The sequence below is a fragment of the Chamaea fasciata genome, unplaced genomic scaffold (genome assembly GCF_029207755.1).
Source record: "Chamaea fasciata isolate MVZ Bird 193981 ecotype frontalis unplaced genomic scaffold, bChaFas1.0.hap1 SCAF_5, whole genome shotgun sequence".
Lineage (NCBI taxonomy): Eukaryota > Metazoa > Chordata > Aves > Passeriformes > Sylviidae > Chamaea > Chamaea fasciata.
Window position 1 is genome coordinate 58664356 of NW_027094090.1, and position 13090 is coordinate 58677445.

Below are 13090 nucleotides of genomic sequence, written 5' to 3' on the forward strand. Positions count from 1 at the left end.
CCTTTACTGGGAATGGGTGGTGCTGGCATTCCATGTTCCCAGGGGGCTTGCTCTCTCTGTAGCTCACCAGCACTGGAGGGTTGGTGCTGACAGCATTTGGAAACATCCCTTTCCAGATCCGGAGGAGCTGGTGGAAGAGACTCATGCTCTGTCGAAGCTGGTGCCTGGTGTGTTTCTTCCCACGGCAGGCACAGGCAGCTGGATGAGCTCCAGCAGACTGGTGGGAGCAAGGTCTCTGGTGGGAGCTGTCAGTGAGTAACTGAGTTTAGAAGATAATGGGGAAAACATTGCAACCTTAAGCACAATGGCTTGTTGCAAGAGGCTATTTTGGACTTCAGTGGAAGTGCTGATTTATTCCTGCTGATGTGCTGGCTGTTTTCTTACAAATTGAGCACGATGATATTCAGAGATACATAGAAATAATTTCAGAAAGCTCTGCATAGACTGCCAGATTGTAGTACAATAGCATCTGGTTTTGACGTATTTGCGTTATCTGCTGTAGATGCCTAAAGATACCTTGGGGATAATTCAGTTCATTTAAAATGTAAAATCACTAAGAGCAGCAGATACACCAAAAGGTGGTTTAAAGCAGGTAACATACTGTGAAACCCATTATTTGTAACTTTCCATCCTGTTTAAAACAGTTAGTTCCTTTTCTCTCTCTTAGACTCCTGCTGCACAGGAGTGACTACGGCTACTGTCAGGATAACCTTTGGGTGCTGAAGACATCTGTGTTAATGGATAGAGGGCTTTGTGGGCAGAAAACCTAGCAGGGTTACAGCTGTGGAGGAGGAAGCTCCTCTGGGAACATTGGGGAGGTATCTTCAGAGCAATGGGAAACAAAATCTGGAAGCAAAATCCTGGATGTAAAGCCCTCCTATGCATCACCTGGATCAGCTATCACAATGACAAGTGTGACATCTGCTAAAATACCTCACAGTGCATGCATTATAAAGATGCTTTACAGAGGATTGTATTGAAAAATGAGAAAAACAAGGCATGGGATAAGAAGATACTTTGTTGGAAGTCACCAGTGGACAGGGAGCAGATCCATGATTTCCAAAGCCTGAGCTAGGTATCCATTGCTGCTGCTGAAGCATGCAGTGGCAAAATCTGTTTGCTTTTGTGTGGTGCTGCATGAAGAGTAGTTTTATTCTGGTTAGTACAATTTTGAAGTCTCTGTGGCTTCTACAACACTGAACCTGAGACATGCTTTCTGAGCAGATGACTAGGTCCCATCCAGTCCCAGTGACTAAAAAGTTACAGCTCTTCTGAAGTCATATAGAAACTTCAATATAATGTAAGAAAGAAAAACTCCTCCTAAATGGTTCTTGTATCTTGTAATGTAATTTTTTTAGGTTGTCCGTATCAGGGGTACGAGCAGTCTGACATGTATTCTGCAGACCAGGTCCCGCAAGTGTCAACATCAGAGACACAACTAACTCCTTCTTGGCTTTAGTTTTCTGTCTCTTTCCCCTGGACATCTGTCCATGAGGAGGAAAGGGAGCACGTTTCCAGCTTCTGTCCAGCTCCCCTTTCTCAGACACTGGAAGTGGCACCAGGGAAATGCTGCTGGCTTCCTCCATATAAACAGTCTACAGTAAAGCAACACAAAACCAGTGCTCTTTTTCAGAATAACTGTATGTAGGGTTAGTAAAGCTGTTATGGAGCTATTTGGTCATGATGGGCATCATGTAGCCAACCCAGCCTTTCCAGGAAACCCCATTTAGCTCTTTGGTGGCATTTTTATTGGAAATTCCATGTCGGTGTTGACCAGCAGCAGCTTTGAACTCCATTAATGGAGAATAGGTAAGTTAATAGTTAGGTGCCTATAGAGAAGTTACACATTCTGGGAGGAAAGAAAGGTACACAGAACCCTTGTGTACTCCAAATCCTGAATGTGCTTGAAATGAACGTGAACACTAACATTTCATGCCATCTATCATCGTGAATTTAGGTTTTGTATCTCTTTTATATTTATTAATGACACTTATTTGGAGAATACTTTCTACTGTATCTGAGAGAGAGGTTGTCACTACAGGACTGTGGGACATCTCATTGCCATTGTTTCTGCCCCAGCAGAAGAGTGACAGGAAAGGGACAGACTGCCGCGGTGTCCTAACCCTCAGTTCTGGGCATGGGAAGGGACGTGGTCCTGCTCAGCCCTTGCCCTCACTGTCGGTGTCTCATCGCCACAAACGTGGTTTCATGCCTCAACTGCAAACATGGCCCCACCTCCCTGCAGAAGCCAGAGGATGGGAAAGCGCTGGAAATGGACTGGGAAACATGCTGTCGATGAGACTTCTTGGAAAGGAATGGGGCAATCGGGCGCTTTGAGGGTGACAAAGAAGGGTGACACGGGTGGCTCTTACGGCCGGCCTCTACAGCACGACCTGACGACACCAGGGAGACGGCGGACGTCGATGAGGAGGCTGGAAAGCCTCAGTCCCCGGCGGCCCCCGCCGCTCCCAAAGGCCGCCAGGGGGCGCTGGCCCGGGCCGGCCTGTGGAACACGGGCAGAGCGCGGCCCCGGCCGCGGCAGCCGTGCCCTGGGCGCCCCGGCCAAAGGTACGGCATCCCCGGCGTGCCCGGCTGCAGTCCCAGCCCCCTGGGCATCCCGGCTGCAGTCCCAGCCTCCTGGGCATCCCGGCTGCAGTCCCCCTGTTCCTTTCCCGGCTGCGGTCCCGGCGCAGCCCCGGGATCGAGCCGTGAGTTGCCGTGGCTCAGGCATCGCCGGCAGCACTGGGCTCTCCGCACTGCACCGGCACGGCCGGCCCCGCTCTGCAGCCGCAAAAACCGAGCACAGACCCCATCGCCGCCCTCCCTTGCTCACAGGCGCAGGAAACTGGGGTTTTAATTTCTTTAATATCATCTTGGCAAAGAATCACAGGATACAGGAGTAAAAACAAACAAACAAACAAAACCCCCAGAAAACAAAAACAAAAACCCCAAAAAAACAAAAAACCAACCAAACAAAAAACCGACAAAAACCAACCAAACAAAAAACCCCAAACAACAACAACAACAACAAAAACGTTGTTACCTGGGCAAATACAAATAATACCAGAATACCAGAAGTGATGGTCGTGGTTGTCAGCCTCAGTAAATTCGTGTCATTGTCTCATCCAAGCCAGGTGGTACCATATCTGTCCCAGTAAAAGTAGTTGGTGACGATAAGAGAGATGCAAAGGAGCTGCTGCCAGCGGGATCCCTTAGCAGGGAAAGCAGCTCGGTGGAGGATGCACAGGACTGTTGGCTCTCATTGCTGCTGGAGCACTGTGTGATGATGTGAGAGCCACAGCTGCACTCACGGTGAGCCTGGCCCCGGTACTGCTGTTCTGAGGATGTGTCTGCTCTGCGAGGTTCTGAGAGCAGCTCTCCACTTGGCCTTCCTCCACAGCAAAGTAGGGCACAGCCCCAGCAGTGCTGCAGGCTGGGACACATGGCAGGCAATTATCTTAGAAGCTGGCCCTGCTGCCAGGTCTGTTCCCAGGAATTTTAACTATGGAACGGCATGATGCCTTGGTGATTGGCAGTGCTGCACCTCGTACATGTTTCACCTTCTGACATCTAGGAAGTAACTGCTTCCTGATGGCTCTGCCTGATCAAGGAGCTGGATCCTGGCTGTTTGCCTCCAAGTGATGATCTCGGAGATCTCCTTCTGCCTGAAAGGAGGTGACCAAGGACTGTGACCTCTTCCCCACCACCTGTGACCATGAGATAAGTAGATCTTATATCCACCTACAGTCTTTTTTCAACTCTGCTTTAGGGAGAGCACACATCAGATCACAAATCAGTAGGTGGGCTTTGCTGCTACATTGAGAGGATCTGGCATTCTACATTGCACCATAGCTGCTGGTATGCCTTCTGTGATATTTATCTTTAAGAAATGGAAGGGCAGGACATGCTGGAGGCACACATGGCATCTATAGCTTGGAGAGCACAGTAAATATCAAGGGCCAAATCCTGCTCAAAGACGCAGGCCACTGCAATTGAGTCAAAAGGCCCTGTTCTTTCATCTGAGAACAGGTGCAAATTAAATGGCTGTGAAATTTACAGCTGATTCCCAGACACTACGTAACCAGAATCAACAACTTCTGTTCCACTCCAACGAGATTTCACACCCATGTGCTCCTGCTGCTCATTAACATTGCCATAATTAGGCCATGGCATTCCACAGCAGTCTGGTCCTGCAGCAGAGTTCTGATCTAGTGGCAGGAGGTCTTCCACCTACTTGAGAAACCTCACTAAGTAATTGGGGAAATGCAGTGGATTGAATCCAGGTGAAGCCTAACAGGTCAGTCACTAATGGCTTCTCACAAGGATTGCTTTCATGGCAAGACCACCTTGTGAGGAATTAGAGAGCAAACCACAGCCTCACAGAACCCTTTACAGAAAGGCTGCCACCTGGTAACAGTAGCACAGGGAGAGTTCCTGAGGATCTAATTAGATCTGTGTAAATTATTAACAGTGAATGCAGCCTTTTTATGTCTGATTTACCAAAATGCCCATGGTCCAACCTTTCACAGAATCACTAGGTTTGAAGAGACCTTCAAGATCATCAAGTCCAATTCATGCCCTAACACCTCAACTAAACCACTGCACCAAGTGCCACATCCAGTCTCATTTTAAACACATCCAGGGATGGTGACTCCACCACCTCCCCGGGCAGACAGTTCCCTGGGGCTCAGAGGACTCTGTGCCAAAGAACCCTGCTGGGGGCCTTGGCAGGGGTGGCAGTGCTGGGCAGGATGGCTGCAGTGCCATGTGTGTCAGTGTGACAGGGTGCACCTGCAGAGGGATGCTCTGTGTGTGCACAAATCAATGTGCCTGGGGCACAGCAGTGGCATGTGTGCCCTGGTGCCACACAGCCAGTCCATGGGCTCCTGCTGAGCCAGCCACAGGGACAGAAATACCGCGGGGGAAACAAGATATGCATTGTTCTTGAAGCTGCTGTGGTATAGAGACTACTGCAGTTATGTCCTGAATGGGCACCAGATTTATTGTCTCCCTTCATGTCTCACTGAAATAAAGCAGGAAAATAGGAATTTTTTTCTTCTTTTCTTTTCTTTTCTTTTCTTTTCTTTTCTTTTCTTTTCTTTTCTTTTCTTTTCTTTTCTTTTCTTTTCTTTTCTTTTCTTTTCTTTTCTTTTCTTTTCTTTTCCTTCTTCTTTCTTATCTTCTAAAGTTACTTAGCTTCTAGAAATTTCAAAATAGTCATGAACAGAGTTCAAGGTACCCTAGAAAGAAAAACAGAGTAAAATCTAACCATGTTGTATACTAACTCTCCTCAATAACATCACCTGCTTAATCTGATCCTGCTCCCTGTTTTCTCCCTTTCTCTCAGGTTTGTCTCTTTTAATGTTTCTGTCATTTTTGTCTAGCCTGTTGGACACACTTTTGAAGTCTGAGTGATAACTAGTCATCCTGGGTTTGCTGCTGACTCTGCACCTTTGGGGGTAGATGGCAGTCCTGGCACAAGTTGAATGTTTGAGACAAAGATCACATGGAAAATGGGAACAGAGTATCCACATGGATTTCATAGGAAGACTAAGCAAACGTGCCTCTTGAAAAGAAACAGAAAAGAGCAAGTTTTCCAAAGGAAGGAAAATACTTTTTTTTTTTTTCTAAATGTAAACAGTAGTATAATGCATGTTCCTGTTGCAGGTGAGTAAAGTGCCTTTCAGGAAGGGTCTGAGAGAACACGGAGATATGTGGGAATATGCAATAGGAGGAGAGCCGAGAAGCATCAGGACCTGAGCAGCTTTTCAGTAGTGTTCGCACACAGTAACCATCTGTTGTCTCTCGTGCTTCTGGAAGGCCCCTGTCAGCAGCCAGGAGTAGGAGCCTGCCCTCGCCTGCGCTCGCAGCTTTCCATGGGAGACAGGCTGTTTGCTGGGCAGGCACTTTCCCCGCCGTGCAAGTGAGCGCAGCGCCCGCCCCCCCTGCGGCACCTCGGCTGGTTTACACAAGCTAAGCCCGGGCTATTGTCTGTCCGCCGTGAATAGCGCTCTGTGCGGCGGGGCCCGGCCTGCCGCGGGGAGCCGCGGAGCTGCAGATGGCAGCCCGGGCACGGCCGGGGGCTCCGGGCACAGCCGGGGAATCCGGGCAAGGCGCGGACCCGCCGCGGGAGCAGCCGGGGACAGCCGCCTTCCCTCGCGTCCTCCCCGAGAGAAACCCGCAACCACGGGGCCCTGCCGACATTCCTCACACCCAGTCTTACCTGCAGGCCGAACAGAAAGGAGGCTAAAACTAAATAGGACTGGTTTAATATCCACGGAGGAGAGTGTAACGCAGAGCTTTGTGGGCTTTGAGGGGCTAGGGAGAAGTTATGGAGGTGAAGTTTTTTGCCATGTGGTTTGGAAGGCGATCCTGCCGCTGGGGTACATAGTGAGATTTGATTTTGATTTTCTAACACAAAAATCTCAGGCAAGTCATGCCTCGCCCTTTCACATTAGTGCTTTCCTATTTCCTACGTCTTTTGAATCGGGTTAAAAGCAGCAATGCCTGTGAGCTCTGAACCATAAGGTAGATTTCTCCTAGTTCTCTAACGTGGAAATGATATACCTGTGAGCTGGCCAGAGTAAAAGGGCAGTGTTTGTGTAAGGGATTATGCTTTCTGCCTGCCTGTGGCTGCAAGGGAACCCACTCCAGTACCCAGGATGGGTGCCCTCACAGCTCTGTGCTCTGTAGTGACTATGGAAACGGTATTTTAAACTGTGTAAATTATTGTCTGTCTCCTTGCTTAGAGGAGTTTGGCCAGTTACTGCCAAGTTATTGGCTAAACCTAGTGAGAAGACAGTACAAAAATTATGCTGTCAGGTCTGCTTTTGTCTCAACAACAACAACAAAAAAAGACATCTTTTTGTTACAGTCTTTTCTCTCATTTATAGCATAGCAATAGTGTAAGTTGTACGTGTATGTGCATGAGAAGGGGGTTTACCCAGGTTCCTTGCTAACTTTATAAAGCTGTCCCTTCCCCTTGGAATTTCCACCTACTATAATTTTTTTTTAACTTCAAGTTTTCTAAAAGCTTGTTCTTTTTTTACTATTATTTTTTAAATTTTTTTTTCCTTGAATAAAAACCACAAACAAACAAATCCTCACCAAAGCCAGACAACAAAACCAACATACAAATTAATTGTGGATATCAGCTGACCACTACTCCTTGTTTTCAGCCATAGCCCTTATAAGTAGAGTAGTTGTTGTGAGCAACTACTGAGCAACACAAGGGAAAATGAGATTTCTGTTTTTAGCATTGTCTTTCTGACATCTCTTGTAAACTGTAAACTCATTTAAATTTTCAAGTTAGTTGAAAACTTATGTCCAACAGAATAAGTGCGTTTGTCTTTAAAAACCCCACACATTCACCATTACTTCTACCTGCCTTAGTGTCTAGATAGCAATAAAAACAACACATTATTCAGCCTTCAGTGCATTCACCTAATAATTATAATCATTCACTCCGCTGAAAGGATTTAAACGAAATTAAATGTGCAAGTAGCAAACCTCATGACTATGCAACGAAGTGAGAAATTTTCAAATCCTGGTTTTAAAGCGTGTATGAGTTCACTGTTCTCTATTATCTGTTTAGAAATCACTGCCACAACTCTCTTATTGATGTATGAGGTAGAACCCAAATGTATAATAATTTCAATCACTTTCATAATTTTTTAAAGCATTGCTTTAAAACTCTCCATTATCATATGCAAAACAGCGAAGTCAATTCCACTTAATTTATTTCATATGTTATTCCAACAGCATCACAAACAGTTCAGTGTTATGCATCTCTCCAAATAATGAGTTCAAGACATCCTCTCCTTCCCACCACTTCACGATGCACATTTCCTGTGTAATTGTCTGATGGAGAAGGGAAGCAGGTAGCCTGGGGCTATGAGAAAGAAACAGCATCAATGAAGAATTGTTGGACACAGGTCTTATACCCCCTAAGGACCATGGAATCTTTGGAGGATGTATAAAAAAAGGAAACAGGATGAAACTAATCAACAGATGATTGGAAAACATAGTTTCACTTCCCTCCCTCATCAGAATGCTATCCATCATCACAGATGTTCTCTCCTAGGATGGGAAACTTCCAGACAACCATGAGATTCCCATAAAAGGTGCTGGATAAAATTAACTGAGCTCTGTCTGAATGCTCCACTTACAGTACTTGCTGGAACAATTAACACGAGTCTAACAAACCACTTATTATCTAATCAGTATATTTTAAAAAGCCTAAAGAAACTAAAAAAAAAAAAATCACATAATGGTGCTAAATTAAATTGGAGTTAAATTAATTTCTTGTGCACTTAAGCCTGTGCTTTGCTGGACTTGCAGCATACTAATTACATAAAATGCATCTACTTAGAAATACTCCCATTTCTTCTCAATCTACAAAATGTAAACATCCCCTGTTCCGGCACACACATACAGAGTGAAGCACATGTTCCTCTTCTGATGATTGCAATGTAAAAGTACAGCAACTAATTCTTCCTCTGTATATTTGGGGGAGGCGGGGTGTGTGTGGGGGTGCTGTTTGGAAAGCAGAGAAAGCATCTGGTCAATTTGCTAAAATTCAATCTGCTACTTGACATATTTCTTTTAATCCTTGATGCCGGTTTTCAAGGGAAGTTCCCATGTAAAATTCTATTCAGCTGCACCTGCTGCCTTGAATGAGTTCCTAATAGCAAGAGTAACATCAGCTAAACATGAAAAAAAAGTTTAGGAATGTTTTGTAGCCCATTAAATTGCTATAATTTTTCTACTTGAAGTCTGGATATATAATTTCAGTGTAAATAATGACATAATTGTTTGGCTGTGAGAAGGGTCATTTGTTGTGAGGCTGGAGGGGCAGAAGTTTCATAAAAATATTTTCTTTAAGTTGCATTGGAAATTTAGGCAACTAATTCAGGTTCCACCCTAAGTTCATTCATAATTGTTGGGGTTTGGTATGTTGGGTTTTCTCTGCTACATCCCACCACGTAAAGCAAGCGCAGAAGAGGAGCTGAGCAACGTTGTACTGCCCTGTGTAGAACCATTTTATTCCTGGGGATGTTCCAGCTCTGTGGATCCCCTGTGTCATTTGAAAAAAACCCCAACACAGCTATTGAGTCTGAGACTCAGCCCGCAATCCACTGACAGAAGATAAATTATAACCACCACAAGAATGATTATACATTTTATTGGCATTTCATATGGCCATCACACCTGAGTATCTTTAGAAAATCAGAATGAGTAATGCAGTTTCTAGTGAATTTTCAAGATCCTCTGAGTTTTTACTGTATGTTTCCCTGCAGACAGCAGAAATATCCACTTAACTGCAGTCAGGCACTTCTTGAGGGACTTTTTTGTTAGGGTACAAGAAACTTGAAGCACACAGCAAAAGAAACTTTCAACAGGAGCAAATTAAATCACAAACGTGAAACTGGTGAACCTTTGGAAATGTGAAACTGACAGCAGCATCATGTGTAGGCATCATGGCAAGGTAAGGGGGAATGTGGATGTTTTTAATTTAAAATCTTTCTCGTAAAATACATCCAAATATTCAGGGTGAGGGGGTTTTTTTGTTTGTTGGGGTTTTTTTGGTTTTTTGTTTGCTTTGGTTTGGGGCTTTTTTGTGAGCACAGAAGTCAAATTTAGGTCTCTGTTGAACACATTAGTGTAGGGGGAGTGAGGGGCAAAATACTGACTGGTGAGAAGCCCACACCAAAATTCCCAATGCCTTCAGTGAAGGCTGAGTGATGTCTTGCAGGATTACTTGTGTACTTCAACACAAACCTGTGAACACATACTAACAGACCATGGGGCTTTTGGTTTGGATTTCAGAATGGCTGGACCTTTCTGGTTACTTCTAATGTCAGAGGGAGCTGTAGGTGGTGTAGGTGGTTCAGCATTTCTGGAAGTGGAGACTTTTAGCTACAGCGTTGTCTGCTGGGTCTACCTGGGGTCCTACCTATCCCAGGGGTCTTGGCAAATGTGAAGATGGAATGGCTCCTGGTTCTGCATCCGAGCTCTGATCCACTCACCAGGCACATGGGAAATTTTTTTCAGTTTATGTTAACAATCCTGTGTATCATTATGCTGTTGGTTCTTGAGCCAGTCTAGGGTGTTCTAGTCTGTGAAATGAATACATATTTATTTATCATTGAAACATGAAGATCTGTTTGTGCTGCCTTTCAGCCTTACTGTAAGAGAAGATTTGTGCTTTATTGTGGTTTTTATAGTTTTCCTGCTAAAGCTGTAGGGTGGTCACTAAATCTCTGTCTCCCTCCCAAGCTCACTCCTGGCTCTGTTTTGTTATCAGGAGTGATGGTGTAAGACTGCTCCTCTGAAGATCTGAAGATACTCTGCTGCTGTTACCTTGTCTGGAGGCTGCAGGCTCTCATTATTTCACAAGTTTTTTTATCAGTGTGCAGCCCATTGAAACCCAGGAAAATTAAATTATTCTCCCATATCCTGTCAAGATTCAGAGATGGTTCGGGTATTTTTTTAACCAGAAAATGTTCCTGATATTCCATTGTCTCTAGGAGGTATAAGAGCAGTATGCTTCTGACAACAGCATTCATTAGTTTTTTAATAACTACATATCTGCATGCTTGAAGTGCTGCAGAAACACTAAGGTTTTATTTATTTATTTATTTAATTTTTAACAGGATGTCTGAATTGACCAGTATTCATAACCTTTAAAACATAAAAATACATATGTGTATTATACATATGAACTAGATGAAGGAATAATACCAAGAATAAATAATTATTCATAAACACTCTAAGTAAAGTTCTCTCATGTATCTTTTTCATTAGCATCCTAATACTGTCCTGGAAAGCTGTCTAGATTTTTATCTCAAGGAAGTACTTGCTACTTCTCTTTAAGAAGATGAACCATGCCATTAACATCACAACTCCTGTGAGCAGGAAAAACAACAAAGGAAAAAAAAAAATCCATGATTTTCAATATGAATTTTTAATAAAAATGAAACTTGCATATAGTCTTAATGAAGTCAGTGGGATTAGTCAATTGCTCAGAGATAGACATTGGTTTATGCAGATGGCTAATAAGGGTCCTGAATAAAAAAATAATTTGCAGGTTCAGCTGCAGTTTATACTCCCTGTGGTTTCATGTTCTGGCACTTGTGTGAATGACTGCACTTACATCAACACAGCAAACATGAAAAATGCCAAGTACTTAATCAAAAAGTATGAAGCATACTTAGATTTTACTTAATCAAGTTGTTTCAAGTGAAAGCTTCCTTCTTGTAGCAAAACTTAATAAAGTAAGAGAAAACCAGACTCGTTTCTATGCAGACATTTTAAGAGGGAGCTTTCTTTGTAACAGGTATTGAGAGTAAATGAAAATGGGAGTTAGATGAGGCAGGGGTTTAAATCAATGGCTAATTTGAATTAATTTTAATAGTATAAAAAATATTAAGACCCGACTTGTCAGAATCCCTGGACAAATGCATGCTGCTCTCTGACAGCTTTATGAAATTGTTGGGATGGTTTCAGCTGAGTTAAAAATTGTCAACAATATTCTTATTTCTCATAAAAATTGATGGCTATTTTGTTATAAACATACTGATAGATTTAGGAGCAATTTTTTTTGCTGGTGAGTCTAAGAAAATAATGGTTGCAGGATAAGATCGTTTTAGAATATAAATTAATGAAGAGCCTGGATTTTATTAAATAGAAAAATGAAGGACTATTATCAAAATTGGTTTTCATACTTTGAATTCTGCAAGGGATCATTGGAAGTCTTCAAGAAAGGGCCTATTCTATAAGTCTTGAATGTGTTTATTTGCATTCATGTGTTCAGTATTGTTTTATATTGTGATGATGTGGCCAAAACAAAATTACACATATGCATGCACATGTTTAGAAAACTACTCTGCTTTATAAAAGTACTGGAGAGATGTTTTGGGTCTCTACTTTGTGATCTTTCCCTATAATTTCTATTTACCATGCATGTTAAACTTTTATTAACATTTTCCCCATAAAAACACCATGTTATTTTATGTAAAATTTAAGTATTTAAAGGAACACAGATGGATGAAATAAGTTAACTGATAATAAAAATCTCTACAGTCTTCAAGCTTTGTTCACTAATACTTTTGGATTTTTTTTTCCTCCTGACTGAATCTCACAATAGCACTTTGTGAAGTTGCCAAATTTTGCCCCTCTTTTTATTCAATTACATACAGATGCACAACATTTTGCATATTAAATTGCTCAGAACTTGAAGAAGGAAGAAAATGAAGCCACAGAAACTGAGTCCTGAATTCAGGTCACAGAGAGATTTCAGGAATGTCAACTGTCTACCACTCATCCTTTCTTCCTAATGAGAAAAAAAATCAGAATGTGGGGCCTATTTTTTTCCTTTCCTCTCAACTTATTGGGTAATGATGCAGAGGAAGCTACCAAATTGCAGAGATAATCTGCAATGGTCTGAAATCAGACTTTTAAATTAAGTTTAATTGAGTCGTAGATTGCATCAGTGACACAGTAGGATTCAAAGGGAAACACAAGTGAAAACATCTTTCACAGGTCCACCTGAAAAGCCTGAGATCAAAGGTGTTTAGGTGGCAATAAGAAGGAAATAAATCTGTCATTAGCATTTCCCTGGGAATAATAAAAATCCATTAGCTTCTCTGGAGGAGTCAGATTATTGGTCGTGGAGTAAAAGACATGAAAACCGTCCAACTCATTACTATCTAAACCATACTTAAGATGATTAACTGGATCAAAAACCCAAGCAAGTCAGGCTGTTACATTTTTAAAACCTATTTAACTTAAATATTTCTGACCCATGCACCGTGGCTGTAAGGGTACAGTGAGTCTGAGATTCATGTTTGTGAGGTTCCAGGAGATCCCCTGACACAGAGACCTGAGCTGTGAGCCACTAGGATCCTGCAGCTGAGTCAGTGGACAAGCAAAGCAAATTCTGGGAGAAGAAAATGTGATCACACAAGAACTCAGAAATCTGAAAGAGAAGGACCTGAGAAAGGTTTTTGAAAACAGTTGGGAACCTACTTAATTGGAAGTGAAAACCATAGCAAAAAAACCATAGTGCTGCAGCAGGAAAATACAACAT